The following is a 27,301-nucleotide window of genomic DNA, read 5'->3' as shown; positions in this document are numbered from 1 at the left end:
CTCCCTCTCCATGACGCGTTGTCATGGAGACGCATCGGACCCGCACCACGGAGCGCAACCGGACTTCCGGGTGGTCGGCTCCAAAGATGCCGAAAGCCCGATAAAAAGGGATGCCGCAGCAGGGACGGGAGGAGAGGACGAGAGGAGCAAAGAAGGGAAGAACGTGGAATCACCGGTAGCCAAACCCAGAAGGAAGGAGCAGCAACCCCGCACCCACGTCGGAGAGGGAGAAACCTCCAGAGAAGACGAAGAATCCTGCCACGACCCAGGAGGGTCGTGGCTAAACAAGGTACGGGGTTTATTCAGGGACACTTACTCAAAAGGGGCAGGAGGGAGGAGAAAGGAGGGAAAAGGAACTGGGGAGGGTGGAAGGGGAACAGGGCAGTTTTGGTTGGGGAACTGGGGAAGTCACAGAGCACGTCCACCGCCTGGCACTACCCTGACACAGACCCAATAGTCGCCCACCAAAACCCCCCCCTAACTACACCAACCCCTATCGTTTTTTCCCTCACACCCCTCCCTTCTACTAATAAGATAACAACATAATAACTTATCGTCCCACTTACCGTGACCTGTCCTCTTGTTCTGTCGAGAGTCCACAAGCATCCAAGAAGAAGCCGTCCGTGGAACAACCCTAAAAAGAAAGAGAGAACAGAAGGAAACATTGAGGACCTGCATACACCACTGCACCTATAAACAGAGACTCCTCGGAGAAAAGACTAAACAGGAGACCAGTTTCGAGTGTTTACTCTTTGACATTTTTTTTTCTTTCTTACTAACCAATAAAATCCTGGCTTCGGCCTTATAAACCCTTATAAAACTGGGTCTGAGCCTCTGTACTAGCAAGCCCAACATCCACGCCCCACCACACGCACATAACTTATGTTTAATACCACATTTCTTAAGAAAATCTTCCATTTCTCTCGAAGTCAATTGTACCCCATTATCAGTAAGTAAGGTGGAAGGAATGCCTTCCCTAGTAAAGAGAGTTTTAAGATCCTATATTACTTTCCGCGTATCTATCCCTTTGGTGAAAAATACCTCAGGCCATCTAGAATACATATCTGTGACCACAATAACATAATCAATAGAACCATCACCATATATAGGACCCAAAATGTCTAGTGAAATATCCTCCCAAGGTCCCTTCGGTTTGTCTCTAACTATCATCGGTTGAATCCTAGACTTCATAGTCTTCTCATTAAGAGCACACTGTATACAGTCACGAACAACTCTCTCTACATGAGTGTCCATCCCAGGCCACCAATACGATGATCTTAACCTCTCCTTCGTTTTAGATATTCCCATGTGACTGTCATGTGCTTGACCAATAAGTAAACCTCTTACACTAGCTGGTGGAATCAACCTCATCCCTCTAAGTAATAAATCTCGATCAACACTTAATTGATCTCTCACATTCCAAAACTCTCTGCACTCTACACTGCCTTGATTTTTGCTCTTCCAACCAGAACACATTAACTTGACAACTTCCTGTAAAACTTTGTCAGACTTGGTATCTTCACGCCAGTTTTCTTCAGGAATCATTTCAAGATCCACCACACAAACACTATCAAATTGCTCGAAGTCTTCAAAATCTTCAAAATCTGACATTTTAGGAGATACCAATCTTGATAACACATCTGCAGAGTAATTATCAGTCCCAGGAACATACTCAACTAGAAAATCATACTCTTGTAAAGCTATGATCCATTTGGTAACTCTGCTTGAGATTGCATCAACACCTTTGGACTTAAAAACTTCAACCAACGGTTTGTGATCAGTTTTCACAACAAAAGGTCTTCCCCACAAAAACTTTTTTAACTTCTTTACCGCCCAATAAACCGCAAGAGCCTCTCTCTCTATAACAGAGTAGTTTGCCTCAGTATCTTTCAGACTCCTGGAGATGAATGCTATGGTATTCTCTGCACTACGTAATCCTTGTTGCAGAACCGCACCCAGCCCTTTACTACTGGCATCGGTTGTCAGTATTGATTGCAATTTAGGATTAAAATTCTTCAGTTTGGGAGCGTTACACAAACAATTTTTTAACTTAATGAATTCCTTCTCACACTCCTCATCCCAAAGAAATTCTTTACCTTTCTTTAGTAACTGTCTCATATTGAAGCATGAACTTGCAAAATCTTGAACAAATTTACTACAATACTCAGCCATCCCCAAAAATCTCATCAGTTCTTCCTTAGAGGTAGGAGAAGCCAAACTCTTAATCGTGTCAACAAGATCTTTCTTGGGAACTAAACCACCATCAGTTATAGTATGTCCAAGGTAGTCAATGTTCTCCACTGCAAATTTGCATTTTTCCACCTTAATAGTCAAACAATGTTCAGAAATTTTCATTAACACCCTTCTGAGAATTTCATCATGGGCACCACTGTTCTCCCCATAAATCAGAATGTCATCCTGATATACACACACACCATTGATCCCTTTTAAAATGCGTTCCATTTCCCTTTGAAATACAGACGCAGCCGAGATTAAACCAAAAGGCAATCGAATGAATCTGAACGTACTAAAAGGTGTGACGAAAGCTGTTAGATCTCTTGAAGATTCATCTAAGATGATCTGATGATAAACTGAAGTTAAATCAATTGTAGAGAAAACCTTAGCACCCGAACCCATAGTTAGTAAATCAGAAATGTTGGGAAGCGGATATCTGTCCACCATTACACATCTATTAAGCTTGCGAAGATCAACACAAAGCCTGATTTTACCATTAGGTTTTTTAGCTACAACTATGGGGGACAACCAATCAGTTCCCTCCACTTCTTCAATTATCCCTTGAACTTCTAATTTTTTGAGTTCAGATTGCACCTCATCTCTTACTGCAAAAGGAACATTCTGCACTTTACTACAGAATGGTATAGCATCAGGAAGCAACTTAATTTTATGAGAATATCCCTTCATGCAACCTATTCTGTCACTGAAAACATTCGGAATTTTTTTACGCAAGTTCTCTGTGAGATCAGTTGTAGAAAGTACATCCACACCACCCATATTCCCTAAATGTTTCACTATAATAGGAGGTGAACTGTTGGGATCAAGCATCACACCAAGATCTTTCTGATGCCACCAACTTATGATGCTATCTCCCTTTTTTGAAACATAGACTTTTCCAGAGGTGAATCGTTGATCATTCTCTATCAAACCAACAAAATAACCATGTAAATCAATGGGCTCACCACCATAACCACAAGGTTTGATATCAGGTTTCAAAAGATTAACCTTACCCTTTAACTCATTTTGATAAAATTTATTAGACACAATAGAAATCTTTGCCCCCGAGTCAAAAAGTACTTTAGTTCTTTTACCCTCTACAGTAATATAATTTAGAGGGCCAGACAACCTGTCACCAATTTGAAGTATAATTTGACCACAGGCAAGATCAGATTCAGCCTTACAGACATCAAAATCATTATCAACCACCCTCACATGTTGTTTTGTTCTCTTCAGATTACACACCACCGAAAAGTGACCCTTCTTTTTGCAAAACAAACAAAAATTATTAAGAGCCGGGCAAAGCTTACTATTAGCAAGATGTCCCCCTCTCCCACACCTAAAACATTTCTTGCTAGCAACACTGGAGGATAATTCTTTATCAAGAGGTTTGATTATTTTGAGTTTAGTATCACGAACTACATTTACCTCTTTGGAATCACAGTGTTTCACAACATCAACACACTTAAGAGAATGTTCAATTCTTTTAGCTAAAGAAATAACTTGATCAATCTGAGGATCATCTAAAAGCCATAGTTCACTCCGTACTTTTTCAACATTACATCCCAACATGAATTGGTCACGAATTCTCTCATCTATTGTGAACCCAAATTTACATGATGAGGCTAAACGTCTCAAATCAGTGATATAATTTTCAATAGATTCACCCTCCAATTGAAAACGCTTCCCAAAATAATACCTCTTAAGAATTGTGCTAACCCTAGGAAGATAATGTAAATCTAGCTTTCTAATACATATTTCATACTCATTCAAATTGATTGCTTCATTGTCTGGAAGATCAGGAAGATGGTCAAAAACCTCCTGACCCTCTGTTCCTAAACAATGAAGAAGTAAAGCAGTCCTCCTCTCATTGCTCAACGATGTACCACACACTCTGGAGTACCTCTCGAAGACTTTCTTCCATTTAGCCCACTTAATTGGGGGTTCACCAGGAGTGGAAAGAAAGAAAGGCGGAGAGGAAACATTCTGCATTTTGTGTAGAAAGAGTAGATAATACCAAGTAATAATGTATCTAAACTACACCGTAACAGATATACCAATAAAACATTTATACTTATTTAACAGCTTTTCTTAGTACAAAAGAACATAAAAGCTTAAACCGAAAGTCGTTTGAAGAAGTATTCTTAATAAAAACATTAAATACTAAGTCTAAAATTGCTTGAATATCACCATCACAACATATACAGAAATTACAAGAAAAAAAAAAAACACGAAGATTAGTTAGATAAATACTAGAATTCTCGAGCAAAATGTACTGAAAGGGTTTCCCATTGATAAATGAACAAGCGTCTCTAGTTGCCGATGGATCACAGAAAAACGTCTTCTGGTTGCCAAGAGAAAGCGAAGGAAAGAAGAAAAAAAAAACGTTGAGTGCGGCACGATGACGTCTGGATGATTAGGAACAACACTCCGAGTTGACGTTGTGCACGCGTTGCTAGGAAACAACACGCGCTGTCCTTGACGAATGTGTTTTCTTAAACACACAAAAGTCTAAGAAGAAGTAAAACTCTTGAAATTATTGGTCGATGGTAGCCGGAAGAACTCTTCTCGTCTCCGCCTCCTGATCCGTAGCAGGAAGAGCTGTCCTCAACTCCGCCTCCGCTCCAGGTCTTGACCGGTTCCCCAAGAAAGCAGACGATCCGGAGCACCGCCGAACTCAAAGGTACAAAGGAGTTGGGATGTCAACACGCAGAGTTGACCACCTCGTCGCCAGTGTTATGATGAATCGAATGACCCAGAACAGGTAAGGAAATGTTCCTTTTATTGTTTATTTCTCAAAGATAAGAGTTTCCATAAGTAAAATCCCAGCCTCCTCTCCTGAACCAACCGTCTCTCTCTCACACTCGCGCCCCGCATTCCCGAACCCCCCGAGGTTTTAATTCTATCTCCATTACAACAAAATACTCCTTCATTGAGGGGAGTTATAAGACAGCAGAGGGACAATCCTTTGACTCTAGGGGGATGCTGAGGTCCCAAAAGGGCTGATAATGTGCCCAAAAATAAAAACAAAACATTTTATTGGAGGATTAGCAGAACCAGATTGGGTTGGGTGCAGGGGCGGCTCCTCCTTAAGGGTGGAGGAGCGTTGCCCCCTGCCAGAAGCAGCAGCTGCAAATCCTTTAAAAGAAAAGGATAATAAACCTTGTTTATTATCCTTTTCTTTTAAAGGGTTGAGGCCACAGGCTGTGACATGCACTGAGGGGGAGTGCTAGCGCATGTATGTTTGGCTGGCCATCTCGGGCCGGCTAAAAATAAATGCACAGTGTGCTCTCTGCAGCCCAGCAACACAGTTGCCAGGCTGCAGAGAGCCTGCACAGGCTCCCAGCCAATCCTGATGCTGCTTTGAACAGCATCAGGATTGGCTGCAGGCTGGGAGACTGTGCCTGCATGCAGCCAGCCAGCCAGCCAGCAGGGAAGAGGAGCGCGGCGCGGGATGGTGTGGAAAAGGTAATTGGTGTTTTTTTTTCAATTTCATTTTTTTTAACGTTTATTGGCTCCCCCAACCCTTCCCATCGCCACCCACACCCCCACCCCTGCCCGTACGCTATTCTGCCCCTTCCACAACCCGCAAGCCGCTCCTGGTTGGGTGCATAGTGAGTTGGACCCGTCCAGACCCTGCAGGATACTCTTGCTATACATGGTCATCATCCTACATAGAGAATTGGACACAGGACCTAGCCACAACCCGCGTGCAGCTGGAGTTGGCTGCACACAACATAGGCTGGACACAGGACCTGTAGCCAATCCAATGCTATTAAGTTTAAGCACTGTTATTTTGCCATTTTTAAATGTACAATGGGCTTTAATCATCACTTTCCATTACATATGACACTTGTTCATACAGTGATATCACTGATTGTCCCCTGGTCCCTTTGTCCTCGTCCCATTCATAACAAGTAAGAGATTCCTATCTCGCGACAGAAAAAAGAACAAAGGAAGCTGGGAAACCTACCCTCCCACTGGGAGTACTTGAGGCGTACTTACCCAGCATTCCGCCTGTTCCGTTTTCTGTCTGCCAGCAGGATGCTATGAACAAATGGCTGGGGCTCCTCTTGAAATGAGATTGTCATGGCTGGATGACTCCTCACCTGGGTGGGGGTGCCAGCTGGCTCATTCCATGCCTCCCTGCCTGCTGGGCTTGTGGGGAGTTGTGTGGTGTTTTGGTGGCCTGCTTCTTTGGCAGTGTCTGGCTGTGGGCGTTGTTCTGGAAGCGTCTGCTCCTTTGTCAGAGGGTGGGAGCATGCTTGTACAGCTTCCTGTTCTTTGGATTCACATCTCCCTGCCTGCAGGGCTTGTGGGGAGTTGTGTGGTGTTTTGGGGGCATGCTCCTTTGGCAGCTGCTGGTGGTGCTGGCGTTTGGTGGCAGGTGGTGTTCTTGATGCGCATGCTCCCCTGTCCGAAAGATAGTAATATCTCACTTGTTATGAATGGGATGGGGACAACAGGACCAGGAGTAACAAAGATTTACCGGTAAGTAATAGAACATTATGTTGTTGGTGATGTCATCAGTGATGAAATTTGAGATGTCATTGATGATGTACTTTAAAATGCCATCAGTAATTTTATCTTTGAGGTCATGAGCAGTACATGGCAGGGACATGAGCTATAGTTTGGAGCTAAGCTTACCAAGATGATATCATTATTTTTGTTTTCTTTAATAACAACACTAACTATGGATTTTTAGGGAACTTATGAGTTTTTTTTAAACACAAATTAATGCATTGTGAGAAAAAGAAACTGCAACTTACTCTTAACAATGTTTTTTCAATTAACTATAGAGGCACAAATGCAGTCTTGGCAATACATGCGTGGTGCCTCTGTAATTACATTTGACAATGCAAAACCTGTTTTCGAATTGTTTGGTGGAAGACTGCTTTCTCAGTATTTGATCATCTGATTGTGCTCGATTTTCAAAAAACATAATTAGTAAAGATTCCACTTGTACTGTAGAATCACTACCATCCTGAGATCTGTTGAGAGATACAGTACCCTGGTGGCATTGTCACAGGTGTTCAGTCCATATGCATCTGCAGGTCTTTTCTGGTGTCCAGCCAGCAACGCAGTCTTGAAGACAAGACATTGCCCACAGGAGAAGACTTTAAATCTGACAGCAAATGGTGGTCTACATGGTTAAAATGTTATAGGCTAATCATGTTTCTTATTAAATAGTGTCGATTTGTGATTCCCGAAGGACATACAGAGCTTAGTTATTGCTAGGTCTACATTTAGCTTTTTAAATCTTGTCACTGGGTGATATAAATAACACACTTTAATCTGCTTGTAATTTGTTGCCTTATGTCATAGGTTCTTCCTGTAACTGAACTTGGGACCTCTTGGTTGTAAAAGGGATACAGAAGTCACAAACTCCTGCATTTATTATAGCATGTTTGATTTTATTTCCCACAATGGGCACTCTTAAATTGGGAGTTCTGAGATGAGCAATGGCTGAAGGTTTTGGAAAACCTGTTTGAAGTTTTGTTTTTTTAAGTGGCTAATATTGGAATTTTTCTGCATCATGTTTTTCTATTTAGGTGCTGTTGGATGACAGTCTGTTACCTCTGTTTCTTTTGTTGATGTTCCAAATAAGTGCTTTCCTGGGTAACTCTGAACATTTGATAATGCAAAGTATAGCCACACATCTTGAGTAGCACAGACTCTTTAAATGTCCTCCTTGAAGAAGATACTGCTTATTAATTTGTAGAGATCTGTTATGATTTCCTATTCGAGAACGGAAAGTAGCAGATCTACAAAAGGGAGATGTGGCTTGTGCTTAGTAATGTTATTAGGGAATTTGATGGTAGGGTGGCTACTGTTGCTACACTTTGCAATTTCCTCCAGTTTTCCAATTTCTTCATTCCACATTAGAAATGTCAGCAATTTTTCTTAAACAAAAGGTTTGATAATGGAAGTAGCAAGTATAGTTGCACCAGATGATGCTCATATAAAATGGGGTGCCTTTAGAAGTGACATATATCTGCAGATATTGTTTACAACTGAATGTAATGTTATTTCATATAAGGATGTGTTTTACTAAGTTACTTAGAATTGTGGTTGATGGCCTTTTAGTAGGTTGTCTGTAAAGAGTTTCAGGTTATGCCATAAAACCATCGCCAGCTGGTAGACCGGTATAAAGAGAGATATCAAATGTAGCCAGGGGAGTGCTAGTATCTAAATGTTTTTTTCTTAATAATCTGAACAAATTGACTGTTATCCTTAACAAATGGTGGAGTTTCCTGGTAACTAATAAATAAGCAATGGAGTAAATAAAGATATGCTTTCTGTTGTCGTATTGTTATTAGAAATGATGGGACTAGCCAAAGTTGTTCATTTTCTGTGTTTTGAGAAGCTTATTCATCCTTCCAGGTCTAGATCCCAGATGGCAAGTATCTCTGCTGTTGTTTAATTAATGAAATTTGTGTTCCTATATTTCACATCCAAATTCTTTAAATTCATGGTAAGTCTTCTATTGGATCTTTTGCTAAAGGTTTATAGATCATGATCACCTAATTAATGGCAACCATTGCACCATTATTGGTTTTTCATGAATTTAAATGACGTTATGAACATGATCCATATGCCTGCTGATATGTTGAAGAGGTGTTATTTTATGTTATTAAAAACGTATGATATGTACTAGTGTATAATAGTAATGTGGGTATTTTATGGCAGTGTTCCATAGTTTTTGCATTTGTAAGTTGGATTCCATCTATGTTTAATTATTACTGATTTTTATATTATAAAATCTATGATATACTACTGTATGTGTGAAATAATGCCTGACATTGTAAAGAGTGTATGTCTAAAGTGAGAGTTGAGGTTATGGTATTATCTTAATTTCACATCTTTTTAGGTTCTGCGTTTTAACCCATATTGACATGACATTCAACTTTAACTTCCCCTTAAGTATTTCAGTAAATATAATAGTTTTCATTGGCTGAAAACTCAGGTCAGTAGCCTGAAAGCTGCCAGATGTCATTGTTCCCTCTAAATGGTAAGGGAAGTATGTTTTCAGTCCCCAGTCTTGACTAAGTCTGTGGGTTATTTGATTGACCTGCCTTGCTCAAGGGTGGGGAAAGGTATTTAGCCCCCCCGACCTTGCGAATGGTGGGGTTATTTCATAGACCCACCCGCCTTGATCAAGGCTCAGTGCGTTATGTCATTACGTTGGCTAGGTTTTCCACCTTTCTCATGAGCGAAAGGGGTATATTTGTTAGCCCCTTTTGTCCCCATCTATCTTGCCCAAGGCTTGGGGTGAAGTCATAGCCTTTATTTGTTTGACCCACCATCTTTCAAAAAGGTGGTGCGGGGCCGATTTATTTCCCCCAATGTCTCCCTTGTCTTGTGTCAGAATATGTTGTATTTTTTAACCCCCTGTGTTGCCCAGCGGTCAGACATTTGTGGGAAATTTGATGGCTCATTTTACCCACTGTTGGGGGCGCTTGTTGGCATTCCCATCTTGCCCAAAGGTGGCATGAATTTTCTATCCACCCCATCTTGACAAATGTCATTTGGCTATTTTCTACCTTTGCCCCTGCCCGAAGCCGTGGGCAGCTCTTTGTTTTTTTCCACCTTGACTAGTGGGGGGCGGATTTCAGGGGTCATTTCAAGACTGAATTAGATATTGGAACTGTTGACCATAGGCATAGCCCTTCAAGATAAAGTCTTGAAGAGCATATTTATGTTTAAGTTGTAGTGCAAGTGTTCAGCAATATGAACAACATGCATACATATGTTGGTTGATTTAGGGTACATGCACGTGGAAATGTTTGAGTTATAATTTAAGACTGACACTGTGTGATTAAAAAAACATGTACTAGGATCCACAGAAACTCTGTTAAAAATATGCCTGGTGTTGTCTATCAAAGAAAATGGACACAGAGAAGTGAACTCTGAGACAACGGCGGGCCACGTGTGGCTTGGTTATCTGCTTGCATTGGCAGCATTTCTGTCATCCACCCAGCTGTTCGGAGCATCTCCAAAGTCGGAAGGAAAGGGAAAAATTACTAAGCACTTATTCTCTTTTCCTAGTTGGAAATAAACTATTGGTCTTTTGTTATTTATTTTACCAATGCGCAAATGTTAGCCACAAAAGCCATGCCTGAGGGCCACGTGTCTTCCTTTACAAGCACCTAAGTCCACATTCTGAGACTCACTGTATCAAGATGAGACTCGAGGTGAACAGAACAGATGAGGCACACTCACTGCCAATGTGAGGGATTTTTGTGTAATGGGCAAAATGTTATTTGCTTGCGTGGCCCATATCATGCCCCTCTTTTACTTGTTCAAACATCAGCCCTCCCTTTTCATAAGTATGGTCTGTAACTCAGATGCCATGTGAACAACCCTGTCTCTTTCCAAGTGTTAAACTGTCTTTTGTGACATGATAAATCTAAAATAATTTCTCATAGTCTCAGGCACTGTGAGAAACAATTACAATACTAGACAGGATTAAAAATAAGGACAACACCAGACAAGATTAGAAATAATTCCCATAGGGGGTGTGGCCCACCACTGAGATCTGGACGGGGACGGGCTTGCTGCAGGCAGCCAGAGGGAGCAGAGCAGCCATTAAAGGCCATGAAGCTGGTGAGGGAAGAAGTAAAGTTGCATGAGTTGAGTTTTGTAGCTTGGGTCACCTCTCTGGTGGGCTCTAATACATTGTCCAAATAACAACGGTGGAGGCCTGGCATCAGCAGGGGTGTCGCACAGGACGATTCCAATGAGGCCTTCTGACTGAACCAAGCGCACTAATGGGTCTCCCCATGCTAGTGCAGATCAGTGGCGGCTGGTGACATTTGAAAGTGGTGGGGCGTAAAAGTTGGGCATGACTTATGTAGCAAATGAAGCGAGCAAGCTTAATGGACAAACGTGGTGTCCAGGTTGAGCCCGTCTCCCAAGAATTTTTTTAAAAAAAGATTAGCAAATGGTGCATTTTAAAACACAAATTTAGTGAGAAACCAAGGTTTATAAAGAAGTGGGAATGTATAGTCTTGAAATATTAAACGCATTAAAAATCGCCCCATATGTTATTGTATTATTATGTTCAGCAGTTACTGTATATGCAAATTGTACAGTGCAACAACTCCAGCCCTTTAAAGTATGCGCTTGCCCAGTGTGATGCACTGCATGCTGCATCATCTTTGGAAGAAAATGCCCTAGCCAGGCTTCGGGAAGCACCCACAGTTGCTCGCTGTAATCAGTCATACAGAAATACAGTATGTGCAGACAGCAATTGCGGCTGCTGCAAACAGAATACTGGGGCGATTTACCCGGGGGTACAATTTGAAAAACAGATGGCAAAATGGTGCATTTTACAGCACATTTTGTTAAAGAATTTGCTTAAAATGCTATGGGTTTCAAAAAGCATGCTTGTACTCCTACGCCAAAAAGAGCTCTTTCTTCACACACCGCTCTCTTGCAGCAGTGGCATAGGTAAATCTTTGTACTATGTAACACACATATTTTAATAACCTCTCAAATATATGAGGTAGGCCAATCTGGTGTGCGCTATACTATTGATGCCAAGCTGCAATTAAACATGTACCCCACATTTAAGGCACAGCTTTAAGCGGTGTAGCTGAAAAGTATTAGTTAACAGATACCACTGCTCCCATCCCCAGAACAAAAGAAGGTCTATAAAGTAGCTGATATATGTATTGATATATCTATATATCAAGCAATGAGTTTTAATAGTACATTGAGCCAAAACAACCAATTTCACATGCCCACTTCATTTTGGAAATTACTTTTTATATGTCAGTCCTTCAGCCAATAACATAAGTAATGCATCGCGACCGGAACCAGCAAATCAAGCAGTTTGTACCAGACTATTTACGCCTAAATTACATGGATACTCTGAACCATTCTGTATTACCAAATGCAACAGCCAACATGTGCCTAACACTTTTGGAGTACTGGGTTTGACCTTGGTTCAATTTTTTTCAACTTGGGTTTGTGAATTTCTTTCACAAAAAGTATTAAGTTTTGCATAGATGTTTTTCTGCAGCGATCATGACTCCAGGAATCCGGGGCTTTTCAACGTATATTCTACTTTCACTCGTATTCTTTAAGTGGCTGATTGCTAAATAATATATTATTCGGAAGTAGTTGATTGTTATTGTTTACAGAGTGATAGATTTGAGATTAAATGTGCCTCAAAACTATGTTCTGAACAACTCGTCCCGTTTAAAGTGGTAATTGTTTACTCTCTGGGAATTGGGCTGAAATCTATATCTAAAACAACTCAGTGGAGCGTTGCACCTTTTGACATAACCGCCTACAAGACAAAGTCGTGTGAAACAGTGTTTGCCAGTCCTTAACTCAAGCCAGTCTCATGGGTGCTATTCCATTAACCCCATTCTCCTAAAATAGTTTCTCCAACCTCAGATAAACCTCCGCGAGCAGGGCCTTTTCCTCGTTATCTGTTGACAGCAGGTAAAATACACAGGTCCATCCTCAGCAGAGATTTGTACCGTCTTCCCCATAGCAAGGCGCCCTGTGCACACACCGTTTGTAAGCTGCGTGTCTGTCTCCGTTTAGTTTTAGCCAGTGCTTAATTTGTAAATAAAAAGGTGCCGGTGCCGAAAGCCCTCCTTTTAAACACGCGGCTGCTGCAATTAAATGTGTGGGCACACGGAATACTGAGGCGGCGTAATCCTGAAGCCATCTCGGGCCTCTTTACTCCATTTATAGCCACTTCCTGCCCCTCCAGCTCACTCTTGCAGCTTTCTAATTTCTCCCTTTGTGACGCTTTTTTGTTTTTCCCTACCTCTGTTTTTCCCACATGTGTCTTGTGCTCTCAGCAAAATGCTTAAGGCAGAAGAATAAGCCTCAGCCCTTAAAAATAAGTGCCGGAGCTCAGCACCGGAAACAACAAGCACAAATTAAGCACTGGTTTTAGCTCCCTTGTTTAACTTCTCTCCCCTTACGCACGGTGATGTAAATCTTTCCGCTGACACAAAGGACGTGGCAGAGTACCTAAGAGTTTTCTTAATTTCGTATGCTTAATGCATACAGTTGCGTGACCCTGCCTGATCACTTGTAGTCTGCTATAACCACCACTAGCATTGGCTCAGGTCTAGCCTTATCGTTTACACTTTAAAGAATTAAAGATTATTTCAATTAATTTATATAAGGCAGCACGCTGAGTCAGGAACGGCAGCTCCATGCCAGTGTTGGTCTCGAAACCTCGAGCACGATTTACTTTGGCGAGCAAGGGAAGGTGAAGCCGGGGTAAGGCACAACATAGTGAAATAAGTACAGCTGAAAACTGCACTCACAGATGTACGCACACATTTATACATGGACTGTGTGGATTATTAACTGGCACTCGACATCCAAGCCCACTGTTGCACAGTAACACTAATTTCACTACCACCGCTTTACTCGGCTCGGTCTTTTTGCTGAATGTGCCCGCAGTGGCCGACAGAGTTCTGTGTTTCTCTGGAGATATGGAAATGAGTTCCACTTAAAGTAGAAGGCAAACTCCTGAGGCCTGCGCAGTACATGAGCAAGTGTTGATGGATAGGGTGACATAACTCGTGCACATCTCAGCTCCCTGTACAAACGCAGCCTTTTGTATTCACCCACCCTTTCAGAACTCGTCACAACTGGTTTTAAGCAACGTTTTTCATTGGGACAGAAAAATGAGCAAGCTGGTATTACCTTCTGCCTTAGATTTCAGTGGAGTCTACCGTCCAACCGAATCCAACTCCCATCCACAGCGCGGGAAGCAAACACCTCGTGTTTGTGCAGTGTTAGCAAACTACGCAGACACAATTTTGAGCTTGCTGCCTGCAGGCCCGCCCACCATTTCCCAACTTGTCACAGGGCTAGACCCAACCTCTGTGACGAATTGGGAAAGGGTGGGGTGACCATTCTCCACTATCCTGACTGACGTGAAGCCCCTAGCGCTACAGGGCTTCAACCTGAAGCGCCCGGGGCTAACTTTATCCACACGTCATCAGGGGGTGGAGACTGGTCCTCTGAGCTATGTCTTTGCCGAGCTGATGACCTCACAGGCCTCAGGCTGTGAGCTTGTCAGCCCGACAAACATAGACTCAGTCAGGGGAGGGCCTGGCCTGATGCTGCCAGTCTCATGTCCCGTGACACAGTAGCCCCGAGCCTGGCCCCAGCCCCAAGCAAGAAAGAGGTGTGTGCGTTTATTTTAGAGAGGGAGTTAGGGGAGTTTCTTTCACTTTTTTTTTTTTGTTACAGTTACGAGGGCGGAGCCCCGACGCCCTCGTGCAGAAACCGCCACTGGTGCAGATGTGAGCCTTAGTGACCAGCAGACACAGTAAGAGGTATGGTGCTGCTAGCTGGGCATCGGGAAAGTGCCTGGTCTTTGTTAGAGGGTGACTGGAGTGGCGATGAGCGCCCATTGGTGCCTAGTGAATGGTTAGCTCTGAAAGCCTCACTGGAAAAGTGTTCTGATAATTGCAGCAGTGATACTGGATTACTGTTGTCCCTGCACGAAGATATGGCAGAATGTATCTGATGAACGTGGAAAGGATTAGTCTGTGGCAGGAGTGTTGTGAAATACTGACCCCTGCCAGTGCTTAATTTGAGCCGGTGGTTTCTGGTCCTTGGCACTTAATTGCCAACACCGGCACCTATGACATCATGCCACATGGCAGCACTGTCAATTTAGAGATAAGCACAGCAACAGTTGTTTATGATTAATATACATTAAAAATGACTAACACTGACACTCAAGCCACTCTGACAGCTTTGGGGACTTGGCATAGTCTGAACTGTCACACTTGTAGAAGTGTGATGGTTAGTAGTTGTGTTGGTACAGTTACCGGCAGCGCTTGCAGGGGCAAGCTGCAGTGGTCTCCTTAAGAGTGTCCTGCCCCTCATGTTGCAGCCAATGAATGAGCCTCGACTATGCTTACAGTGGCACTGATCGAGGAGTCTTGCTTTTGTGATAGGTGTTCTGTTGGATGCACAGGGCACCCTCACTCTTTTGGGGGGTGAAGAATGAGGGAAGGGTTCTCTGAAGGTTTGGCACATCCCTCAACTCCTACTGTCGAGATGACCGTTATGAAAAATGTGTCGACATAAAGCATTTGTAATGAATATTCTTGGGGAGCCAAGAAAAGGGTAAATGAGAGGGTGCTGCCAGGCAGAAACCATCGAGACATAAGATCTGAAGGAACAGAGGGACTCTCAGACACCTGCTACAAAAAGGTTGTGCACCTGGTAATATGCGAGTTTCAAACAGAAATGCAATCCTTGCAACACCATCTACGGAAATCCCTATCAGAAGTCAACAACAATTTGCAGAAAGCTGAACACGGGCCGGATAGTGTTGAGACATTTATGGCAGAGTAGACTCAGGAAACTGACTGAAAGGATGGTGGCCCTGGAGAAAATATCTCAGTATGATAGTGAAGCTTGAGGGGGTGATGAACCGATCAAGGGGGAATAATCTCAGAAATGATGGCATCAGCCCAGGAGTCATCGGGGTGAAACTGGAGGGCCATGCCAAGGCACCTTTCCACCACCTATTATCTAAATCCAAACCCTTTGTCATCGAACTGGCTAGAACACAGAAAATTGTTTCTGCTTTTTAAAAGCTCTCCCCAAAGTTTTCACAAGTGTGCATTTTTTTAAAGCCAAAAGACTCCATCTTGGCAGCCGTTAGTACAAAATCGAAACTCTAATTTCAGGATCTTGTTCTATCAGGATGTCTAATCGCAACACTAGCTAGGAGGAGAGTTTGGTAATGTCACTTCAATGTTGCATCACATATTGGATTCCGGTGTACCTCCTGTTCATTCTCATGGGCAAATGCAATATGAATATTTACAAAGGCTTGCGGGCTTCTTAACATTCATGATCTAAAAGCAGAAACCTTGAGGTCTCTAAACCACAGCAGTCTAACCAGTTAGGGAAGTGGACGAAAAAAAAAAGCAGCAGGGAATGCAGGGTGGCATTCACGCAGTGCCAGAGTCAAGAAAGGGAGTCTCATGCAGCCTCATCAAGGGAAGGGCTGACTTTCTTGGCTCCAAGCTCTGCATTGTCTTGTTTTTGCAAAGTGCTGGATTAGCTGCTGCCTCTTGACGACTATAACTTTGTGTCAAATCACAGGGCCTGCCTGACCCTTTCATGGCTCCACTCCCACTTCTTTATCTTTCTATGTGGTATACTAGTATGTATCTATACGTGATTTGAAAAATGTCCCTCCCCAGTGGTCCTAGCCTAAGCCTTGTTTCACTTAAGTCTTTATCTTTGCTATGAACATGCTAATTTCTGCTTATCAGTGGTTTGGCTGCTCAGGAGAGAGATGGGGAGGGAGAGGGCTGTTTTGAGGTTTTCATCAATGCTGCCTCCCTTTTGTGTTTGTCGCCAGCTGGCACAGCCCTTTGACACGTTGTTATGCTTGGTTGATATGTGTTTTCACGTACATGTTTGTGCAGTGTCTGTGGTATTTTTGTGCTGTGACTTGATGGTGAGCAGGTCAAACACTCAGATGCTCTGAATACTATTTGTTTGCTATTGCTTGCTTTCTAGACTTTTTCTGGCACAACTGTACAATACTATTTAACATTTTGAGAGGTGTCAGCTTTACAAAAATGCTTTATTGAAAATATGTTGTGACAATTATTAATATGAAACATTGCAATTTGTGAAGTTATAAAATATACATTTAATAATAGTTATTGCTGACTTTTTGAAAAAGCCAATAGGTCTGCATTATATATGTTGAGATGCTGACCCCTTAATAAAGCCAATAGGTCTGTTTTTTATATGTTGATATGCTGACCCCTTAATAAAGCCAAAGTCCTGCTTGTTATATGTTAGTGTTCTGACCCTTTAACAAAGCCAGTTAGACAGCCTTATTTAAAATGACAACCTTAATATTGTTACATGACATAGTCATCCATGCCCAGTGGTGATGGGTTCGGTGCTGAGCCCTACGTCGTGCATAGCAATGGTCATCTTACTTTATGGAAAAAAAAAGAAAAAAAAAAGATATACATATATAAACAAAGATTAATGTGACAGTATAGTTAAGAATTGTCATAATGTCTTACTTTTACATTAAAAAGAACCGTAGATATTGCCTAAAAAAACAAAGGTTTAAGAGAAGTTATAGTAAGGTGAAAATGTCAGTTGAAACATATTAAGCCTCATTACGAGTTTGGTGGTCTTTTGGCAAGACTGCTGCAGTGGTGGCCCCAAAAGACCGCCATGTTGGCAGTAATCCGACCGCCATATTAACATTCACACTGTGAAGATCAACAAAACAGCAAAAAATCTGAAACCGCCAGGACACTGGAGGGTGGGAAAGAGGCAGTTCGACTACCAGCACCGCCAGCCTGAGAAAAATCCACCCACCAGATTACAAGCCACAAATCACCACAGCAGTAGTTCCATGGCAGAAAACCATTGGCTGTGCAAACCGCTGTTGTCACAACTCACTGTCAGAACACTACCCCACATTGGATAGTTTGAAAACTCCACACCTAACACACATCCACACATCCACACACCTGACACACCTACTCCCTGCACTACGTAACACACCCCTACACAAACCACAATGCTTTGCAAAAACAATGCCATATAGAGACACCGTGAGCACTCAATTATATTGAGATAGCACCTTTACACTATTGACACACATACACATCACACTCAGCACACACCAACACACCTAACACATTACACGCATAACAAGCACACACAATCCACAACAACCCTCTCGCAATGCAGCACCCACACCTCAATCACCTAATACTGCACCCTTACACACACAACATCCCCACACACCGTATACACAACCATTACCATGCCCCCACAAATACACCCACATTTCACTGATGAGGAGTTGCGGGCCATGGTAGATGAAATTGTCAGGGTAGAGCCACAACTGTTTGGAGCACAGGTCCAACAAACATCGATTGCCAGGAAAATGGAGTAGTGGCAAAGGATAGTCGACAGGGTCAATTCAGAAGGCAGCTATCCACGTACAAGGGACGACATCAGGAATAGGTGGAACAATCAACGGAGGAAGGGGCGTTCCATGGCATCACGCCACCAGATCACCATATAGAAGACTGGCGGTGGGCCCCTACTTCCTCCCCCACAGTCCACATCTTGGGAGGAGAAGGTCTTAGACATACTTCATCCAGGGGGCCTGACTGGAATACTTGTGGGACTGGAGTCTGGTAAATTCTCACAACATCCATGTCACACATTTGTTTTGTCCTGCATGCTTCCTCACCACCCAAATACTCCCTAATTAACTGAATGTCCCACTACACCTACCACCTAATGCCCCTCTCCTGCATGCGACTGACAGGACTATTACCCTCGCATACTCACATACTGTGTTCCCACTAGGACACCATTGTGCAATGTGCAGCTATGATGTGTGACGTTTAGCAAGCCTGACTATTCACTAGGTAACAGAGGTGAACAGTCAATTATCAGACAAAACCAGAACCCAATCCGCAGTGCAATATGTACCAAATTTGAATGACCGCTTCCAACATGGAGTATGCAAATCAAGTCACAAAGTTGAATGTACAACAAGGGTATGCTGTGCAGCATCTGTAAATGTCATTGCAGGGAACCATGTAAAGCCACTGTCTGCATCTTCCAAAGAGGTAGCCAAACACACTTTTTAACATGAATTCTGTGCCTCACTCCCTCCACAGGTAACCCTGTCATTGCCACCATGGAGAGCATACTAGAGGCTGCTAGTCCCCCCCCAGAATGAAGGCCCAGTGAGGAGAACACGCCTGGATGTCTGGACAGTAACAAACAACCTGGCCCATCTGGGTCAGCTGGTCAGTCAACGACTCCCTGCCTCACCCTGCCCACAACAATCCCTCCCACCCCTGGGCATCCATATTACCCCCAACCATTTGCCCCCAAACTTGTGTCCCAAGGAGTGTTCAATCAATTGTGTGCCCCATAGTACAGGGACCTGAGATGAACCTTGACACCCCAGACAATGATGGTCCTGCTACCACTGGGAATGGGCACACTGTGCGGGAGGGATGCTATGGGCCAGAGGATGGGGCCTCCAATGAACTCTACTGACCAGGAAAACATCTCCCAAGTCTTGGGAGCATACCAAAGTTCCCAGGACAGGATTGGCCAAATTATCACCATATTGGGGGGGAAATCAAAGTCATGCAGCAGTGACAGGCCCACAATGCCGACATGGCTTCCAATGCAGGGGTGCTGAGGGACATCAAAACCACCCTGCGTGGTTTCTCAACACACCATCAGTACCCTTCCACTAACAACGTAACATCTGCCCCATCTACATCAGCAGCAGCTAGTGGAATGGAGGGGCCCTGCCAGGGGAACCACATGCCTCAAACACCTCCTCCCTCTATAGCTGAAGAGCCTCCCGCAAACGTGGACATCCACCCAGACATCCAGCTGGAGCAGATGCCAAGATCAAACCCACTGCCAGGAAGTGAGCCTCTCCTGATTTGTCACTCTTGTGTGCTAGTGAGACACCCTGTTGACTGTTCTGAGACAGAACTCTATTTTCCCATGGTACAAGGACACAGTACCTGTGTCACCAACTTTTGCAGCAGCTACGCTGATGAATCCATACACCATGACTTCACTCATCACCTTTTTGTTTATTTCTGCACATTTAATTTGACAGTTTTCTATTCTGAAATTCACAAAACATCACATTTGGGCACAGCTACTGTATATGTGTCTTTAATAATACAACAACAATTGCCATGCTTGCCAACAGTGGTCTGGTAATGCCCTCCTGAATCATAGAGACAGAGTAATAGCCATCAGATGGAGGCTCCCTCAGCAGGACATAGATGACAACAGAAATGCCACAGGACAGATGTCAGAGAGAAATCCAGGAAAACATCAGGGTATAGTCAGTATTCCAATCTACAATTATAGCATGACAGAGAGTGCCATCAGGATGGAAGGCATGGTGGCATACTAACCACATTTACAGGTAATATAATTCACACCCATGGTAGACTACCTACAAAGCAGGGTCACCCAGATTGGACCTATACATCACTAGGTACAGGCTCCTCACAAAACCATATCATAGCTACATATTCACATATCCCATGGAACACACAAATATCATCACAGAGGAACACAGCACTTAAACCATACACTCACATAGGCCCTACACCTGTAAGATTGTCAATCACCGTTGGCACTCTACAGTTACCTGTACCTTTGACAGCAACGTCAGTATACAAACACAGCTAGTTCCTAAGCTCATCACTAACTACCCCACCCATTGTGAAGCCACAGGCCATGGGCCACTAACTACAACTGACATATAATAGACCATTTCACATAATAGACATTTAGACCCCCCCCCCAACCCCAATGGTAATAGGAAAGGATTAAGCAGTCACAAACCCACTTGTATGAAGTAAGTACTAACAAGTTACCACCCACTGTACCTACATCCATATCATCGGCTATCTGTCTGGTACACCTCTCATGGCTGTCAGCAATTACTATTGCCTAATGACAATGAATACTTCAAGACTAGTTTGCAGAGCCAAACGGGGAATGGATATATCAGTGAGTGGAAGGAAAAGAGGATAGGAGAATGCAAGAAACATATCTCAATACTGAGTTGTTCATTACAGAAGTGTATGTTAAGATCTGATGTAACTATACATGACAGAGCAGAGCATTATGTACTGTACACCTTACAATCTATCAGTCTGCATCCACACGTAGGCATTGGAGCTCATGACTTCCCCACTGATGAAGCAAGTCAGGAGGCGTAATAGCAGCCATCTACTTCAAGTTGTGCACATTCAACACATCAAAAGGTCCACTTCACATACCTGTACGACAGTTGAAGTACTGATGGAGGAGATCTGAACTAGAGTCACCTGCTCCTTTTTCCTCTGGGTCTTCATCATTTGCCATATCAGCATTTCCACCCACAGTTCCAGCTGCCTCCTCATTATCTGTAATCAATGATATCTGACGTCTCTGGGCTAGATTGTGGACAACGATTATTTGGCATATCTTTTGGGGAGAGTAGAGGAGGGCTCCTCCAGATAGGTCCGAGCACCTAAATCTTGCCTTCAAGAGCCCAAATGTTCGTTCAATTACATGCCTTGTCCTCCTGTGTGCCTCATTGCAACAGAGTTCTCCAGGCGTGGCTGGGTACCTCACTGGTGTCAACCGCCAAGGACGATTTGGATAGCTGGAGTCACCTGTGTGCACAATGGTCAAACAACTCAAATGTTGTATGTAGGACTGGCTATATTGTGATGACATTAGACTTAACTCACAGACACACACTACAATGCAAACTTACCAAGCAGCAAGGCCCTTTCTGTTTGCAGTTGTGCCATTAGATGTGAGACATTGCTGTTCCGCATGATGCAGGAGTCATGCACAGATCCTGGATACTTGGTTGTGACGTGAGATGCACTGATCTGCCAGACACACCCAACTGCACGTTGATTGAGTGGTAGTTCTTCCTGTTCCTATTCACCTGTTCATTGGCACTGGGAGGGACCAGGGCTACAAGGGTGTCATCAATGGCTCCTACCACATGAGGACTGTGACCCATATTATAAATGTCTGCCTTCACATAGGCCAAATTCCCTCATTGGGGGAACTGGATGTAGCTGTCCAGGTGTTTCAACAATGCACATAGTACATCCTTCAACACCAGACTGAACATGGGCTGAGACATCCTTGCTGTTAAGGCGACAGTATTCTGAAAGGACCCTGTGTCCAGGAAGTGTAGCACTGACAAGACTTGAATGATGGGAGGTATGCCATAGGGATTGCGAATGGCAGGTATCAGATCTGGCTCCAACGGAGTACAAAGATCCATGATGGTATGATGATTCAGACAATATGGTTGTCTTACGCTCATCATGGCAGCATTACTATGTAGAGAGAGGTGAATACACTATGGGTTATGCAGTATGCACACATCATTTATACATTATATATTTACCTGACACCTAACATCTGTAGAGGACGTGTAGCACTTCAGACAAATACAGTACAGCCCATAAATATGCACTGATTCCAGCATCATTGCTGTACATTGGCTAACATGTTAATGGGAATGTACATATAAACTAATATTTGTGTACATGTGTGTAAGATTTAGCTGCCCTGCACTATTCACACAGATATCTTGTAACCTACCAATATCTACCCCTGGCCTATGTATTTCAGAGTAGCTTTACGTATTTCTCACCATATATACACCCTCATCACGTCATTAAGTAAATATATGACCATTATGTTGCACATACATGATGGCACTACATACGCATCTACAGCTCTTTCGGTGAAATAGGTGAATGATGCAGATTTATAAACACATCCATTGATGAAAAATGCCCAAAATGGCAGGCGTCTGACCTTCTGTACTGGACAGTTGGAAGTGACCTAAGTTCGCCGGCGGAAGTCGCCATGGCTGTAGGTGGTCGCAACAGCTGTGCAACTTGCCATTGAGTAACATTGCTGCCTTTGGCGGACTTGGGCCAATGGCGATGACTGTTGGCGGTGACAGTCCTGTATGTGGCGGCCGTGACCGCATTTTCTGCAGTATTGCTCACTTGACTCCTGACACTGTTGCCAGCAAGAACTCTACGACGTGAGCTGCTATGTTCTGACTCTGGGAGCCATCATGCCACATCCTGCAGGTGATAGGGCCCCTGCCTTCACCCCAGAAGAACTTGAGAGGCTGGTGAAGGAGATCCTACCCCTGTATGAACAGCTATATGGTGGCACGAGAGGAGCAGGTGAGTCCTATGCCTTAGCCATGTGTGATAGATGTTGTGTGTGACCTTGCATCATGCATGTGCACTATTGTGGGTGTAGATGCATGCAGATGGCATGATGTGTAAGCAAATGTGCTGAGAAGATGAGTATGTTCCAGCTTGCTGTGACTGGTGTGCACTGATCACTCCTATTGGTATGGTTCCAGTGTACATGACTTTCTCCTTTTGTCTGTGTCATCCATGCAGGTGAACGACCATCAGAAGAAAGGAATCTGGCGTGCCATCGCCAAGCAAGTGTGGACCCTGGTGTCCCATAGCCAATGGGGCACCCATTGCAGAAAACGGTAGGAGGACCTGAGACTCTGGGCTCGGAAGACCGCCGAGGCCCAGCTGGAGATGGTACTCCCAACGAGGGAGGGGTGCCCATCGGACCTGACCCCCCCTAAATGGCCCGTATTTTGGCAGTGGTCTACCCTGAGGTGGATGGGCGGTTGACGGCAGCAAAGCAGCCACAAGGGAGTAAGTACTTACAGAAACCATGTACTGTGCTCTGATAGTTTGGTACTTGCTGTTACACTTTAGCAGCTGTGACAAAGTAGGAGGTGCTACATGTATGTTGGCTACTGGGATTACAGAGTACTCTAATTGCCTGACTAAGAGATGGAGATCTGGCCATAGGCTTGCGCATGTGTACGTTTAGGTCACCTGTGTCAAGATACATCTATGTCTGCATGTGGAGATGTACAGTTGACAGTGTCACATGTGTGACTCCACCCATCTATATATCTATGTGCGTATAGGCTGCTGTACCAGCATACCTGGCCAGTATTTCCTGGTCCATAGATCAGAATATATGAATATGTAGCTCTATGGTGGCAGATCACTCCCATCTATGTACATCACCTGTATTTGCCACAGAGTGCCTGGCATATGTGGTACAGGGCCTAGTTACCTATTGTTATGGTACAGGTATTGCCTCCATGTGAATCTGGCATATCATTCAGTCAACAGGTATGGGCAGAAATGGACTGTACATATGGGTTTGTGGTGCTGTCCCCACTGTCCTTTCATATGCATACTATGGGATATGTAAAGGTTGTAACTGAAGGACATCAAACTGTGGGTGTCTGATATTGTGTATTTGGGCATACCATGCATTTCCATTCCATTCCATTGAAATGTAGGCAAATCACTATTATCCAAATGCCTTTGTTTCAGAGGAGGTAAGTGATTGGGCATCCCTATGCTTAGACAAAGTACAATGTCCATGCAACATGTGCCAATGGCCTACCCATACTGGAGCAACATATGGTATTATCCACCTACATCAGGTCACAATGGTTACTCTGGGTCAGATCTAGTGGAGTGTGGCAATCCTTGTTTCCCCTAGCCTAGCTGATGTAGACAGGTTGGACAGGCATTGATTTCGACTTACTTCATATTTCGAGATGACATGCCTTGCATGTACTACTATTTCTCATAAAGGGGTTGTTGTAGCATATGTTGTAAGTGCATTGGCAGCGGTGTAGATTATGTGTGCATCATGTGTACATGTCTTTTCAGTGGGATACATGTGTTGTGTGGACATAGGTACATGTCAGGAGTGGTGTGAGTAATGTGGGTTCACTCATGTTGACATGTCGTGGCTCTGTATCTGCATGTCACGTGGTATATAAATTGCCATAATAGGTATTAGTTGGTTGTCCTTTGTTTAGTTGTTGTTACACTGCTGTCTGTAATTGTCAGTGGATGTATCATGTGTGCTAGGTAGGCTACTGTTGCCGTACGTGCATGTATGGTGTGATGTGGAATATCTGTGTATGGTGACTGCAACTAAGCCCTTAGGATTTGATACATGTAGTGAGTTAGCTGATCTCCAGACATGTATTCTAAGATTCAGATGGCACCTGACTGGGACTGCCACATGTTTAGTCTTCATCATGGATTGTATCCATAGTGTAAGATCTGTACAGAGGGTTCTGCTAGCCATGTGATTGCAATGGCAGGTGCTGTGTAGTTAGTCTATAGAGTTGTCTTTACTTGCAATGGTACATTACTTATGGACATGGACAGGTCAGGAGTTGAATGTGAACATGCATGATATGGTGTTATCAGTCAACTGCTGTTCCTAATGGTGATAGGAGAGATGTGACCAGGATTAGGATGGATTTTCAGTTTTAGCAAGGGCATGCTGTGCATGCTGACATAGGTTTACAGGTGACTTGATGGAAGGCTCCAGTTGTGGTACCTATCATGGATTATGATATCGGTGAGAGATATGACAAAGGGATGGATAGAAGTGACATGTTATGACATGAAGTAGGATATGTGGTGTTCTATATGGGACTCACTAGCCAGGAGATGCATATCTATAGTTGTGCATGTTTTCATGTGTGTATGTGGAGAATGTGATGACCCTCTCTCTCTCTCTCCCTCTCTTTCTATATGTGTGCATCAGCAGGCAAAGGAGATGGGGCACAGGTAAGTGGGGATGCTGCCGGCCATGGGACCTGGAGTGCTGAGACCACCAACAGCGAGGGACCAAGTGGCCCAGAGTGTGAGGCAGTGCCACGGGGAGACTGGATCTTTCCCTTCATCATCTTCGGAAGCCTCCTCCAGTGGACACTTCCTGGCAGTGGTGGACCCTTCTGGGATCACCCCAGCACAACTTTTGTCCGCCACCCCCCTTTCTACCACCACCCTCCCCGTAGCTCCCCACCTACTTGTCCGTGCTCGTTCACCCAGGAGGGTGGGCATCTTCTTCATCACAGGTACCTCTGCTCCTGCCCCCTGTCAGCCTTGCTGCCCTAAGTGACGAGGCTATTGACCTCCTGAGGTCGATCTCTGTGGGTCAGTCTATCATGGTGAATGCCATCCAGGGTCTGGTAACTCAAGTGCAGCACAGTAATTCATTCCTGCAGGGCATTCACAGTGCACTGGATGGCCTACAGAGATCATTTCAGGCTGTGGCCTCCACACTGATGGCAGCCAGTCACCCTTTGTCCTCTGCCCTCTCCGCCTTCCTCTTCCCAAACCCAAACCCCTCTACCCGAACCCAGCTTAAGCACACAGAAAGACAAGCATGCATTTGCCTCAACCAAGGGTAGTGCTGACAAACAAGCACCACAAGACCCACCACTGGCATGCACACAAACAACACCCACCTGCAGACACAGCAACATTCACTAACTGCCCTGACACCTCCACCACCCGAGCACCACAGACACTACACCTGAAATACCTGCAGCCACCACACCAACATTTACCAATACAGCCACAACACCTATCTTTCATACAGTTGTCATGACAGCAAGCCCTCAGACATTCACCCTAGTCACCACATCCATAGCCACCAAAACCGCCGACACACCTACATGCAGCACATCCACCATGTCTGCAGTCACCACCCCAGCACAGTCTCCCCTCCACCACTGCATCTCCCTGCACCTCCACCACCCCCTCCTCCTAAAACACAAACACCCACACTCACCCACCCAATAGACACACACCACCCACAAACATACCTTGCTCCCTAATGCACTCAAGACATCCACCAAGACACCTCTTGCAACCACTACCTCTCCCTCCAATCCCAAACCCTTTTGTCATGACCGTCACTGTGTAAGTAAGTAGTTTTTCCTATCGGAGTTGTGCCTTTTCCCTACTCCTCTCCTACCCCGCGATACCCCTAGACGGTCTGTGTCCCGCCCCAAGTCCAGCCCTTCCACCTCGAAGACCTCCCCTGCAAGTTCCCATGCCCATCCTCAGCCAAGAAGTCTACCCCTATGAAAAGTTCCCAGCTCTCCTCTAAGCCTTGACCTAAGCTCCCCCCTCCCAAACCCAAGGATCACCCACCCAAGCCTAACCCCAAACCTCCCCCTCTGCCCAAACCCCCCCCCCCCCCCACAATACCTGAGGTGCCTGCCTGCCCCTGTGATGCCCCAACCTGTGGGGGTTACATGGCAGTCAGGAGTCAAGTTGGGGCACACACATGTGGATATTGTGTATGTTGCACTTGTATATATTGGGCTGGCCTCTGGCCTTGGACATTTATTTGGATATTTTAATATATCACAGGACCAACCTGTTGTTGGTTTAAAGCTTACATATTTGTCCTGCATTGCTTTACTTAGGGCAGTTCTGGTGTTGGCTGACATTGTGAGTGAGTGGTGGTTGTTCTTCCAGTTGTGTCTGGACTGCATGTGTGGTTGTGTGCATGGCATTTGTCCCCCAGTGATAGGTGTATTGTGTGATGGACATGTGTATGTTGGGGACATGTTGTTGAGTTGGTATTGTGTGGTGTTTGTGTG

At 44.3% G+C, this 27,301-nt stretch overlaps 1 long non-coding RNA gene across 1 annotated transcript in view; it reads right to left on the bottom strand.

Moving 5' to 3' along the window:
- Positions 1 to 27,301, bottom strand: part of LOC138283206 (uncharacterized) — a 48,170-nt gene that overhangs the window by 6,227 nt on the left and 14,642 nt on the right. Inside the window, exon 2 of the long non-coding RNA XR_011201127.1 lies at positions 567 to 634. This is a non-coding gene — a long non-coding RNA (uncharacterized lncRNA). The remainder of the gene's footprint in view (positions 1 to 566; positions 635 to 27,301) is intronic.

The sequence above is a fragment of the Pleurodeles waltl genome, chromosome 3_1, assembly GCF_031143425.1.
Source record: "Pleurodeles waltl isolate 20211129_DDA chromosome 3_1, aPleWal1.hap1.20221129, whole genome shotgun sequence".
Classification (NCBI taxonomy): Eukaryota; Metazoa; Chordata; class Amphibia; order Caudata; family Salamandridae; genus Pleurodeles; species Pleurodeles waltl.
This window is presented reverse-complemented; position numbering and strand designations above follow the sequence as displayed.